The sequence below is a fragment of the Daucus carota genome, chromosome 3, assembly GCF_001625215.2.
Source record: "Daucus carota subsp. sativus chromosome 3, DH1 v3.0, whole genome shotgun sequence".
NCBI classification, from domain to species: domain Eukaryota; kingdom Viridiplantae; phylum Streptophyta; class Magnoliopsida; order Apiales; family Apiaceae; genus Daucus; species Daucus carota.
Window position 1 is genome coordinate 42,028,919 of NC_030383.2, and position 1,058 is coordinate 42,029,976.

Genomic DNA, 1,058 nt, shown 5'->3' on the forward strand with positions numbered 1-1,058 from the left:
CATTGATTCAGTTGCTGAATTTTGTGAAAGGTTTAATCCTATTAACGTATCAGTGCATTTTTATTTTTGACGAGAGCCACTATTTTAACATTTTTTCAAGCGTATATGTCCACTATATTTTTTGTCATTTAAACCAACATGTTTTGTTTGCCGAAGAATGTTGGAAGAAGGCTACAAGCCGGATGAAACTGATGAAGATTCCACATCTGAGCCTCCTGCAAACACGGTGATTCAGAGGACGTCCTTTAGAGACCTCATTGAAAATTCGGTCACCTACCGCGACAAGGTTGTATTGGTTTGTTACTGACATAGTTTAGTTCATAGCAAGCCAGCAGTATGTAAAGAAAATAGTCATTTTACTGATTCTGTTTTCGTAGCTTGGTAATTTGTTTGTAACATTCATGATGCCAGAGGATTGTAATTTTCAAGTTTTCCATTACTAAAGTTGAGGAGGAGGACAACTGGTGATTTAATTGTTGCGTATCATGCCAAGCCGAAGTTGAGAAAGTTGATAAAAAATTCAAATGTCCAGATTGTAAGCGCAGCTTTGGATATTGTGAGAAAAGGTATGTTAAATTTTGGTGATAAGTTTTGACGTAGCTATACAAACATGAAGTTATATTTCATTCCTTTTCTAGGTTTCGCATATGTGTTCTGGCTGACGATAGCACAATAGTGACGAATGTAATACTTCTTGACCGAGTTGTGAAGCTTTTGGCTGGAACTACTGTGGCTAATATTCTAAATGAGTCTAAAAAGGTAAGGTAGAAATAACATTAATTGTTGTTGTACTCAATAGTATCCTCATCTATTCATCCTTTGGTATACTTGCTGACAGGATTCCTCCGTGAGTGCTCCATCCACTGTTTTTAACAGAATCATTGGGAGAGAAGTAACGGTTCTGTTACAGTTATCAAAGACTAATGTCAATGGAGACAGCAACCTGTACAATGTTGTCGACTTATGTGATGCTACTATGTATGAAACTGCCATGGTTGTGGGTTTACCATCTCGAGCTACCACTTCTGCATCAGTCGACGGAGTATCTGTATGCACCA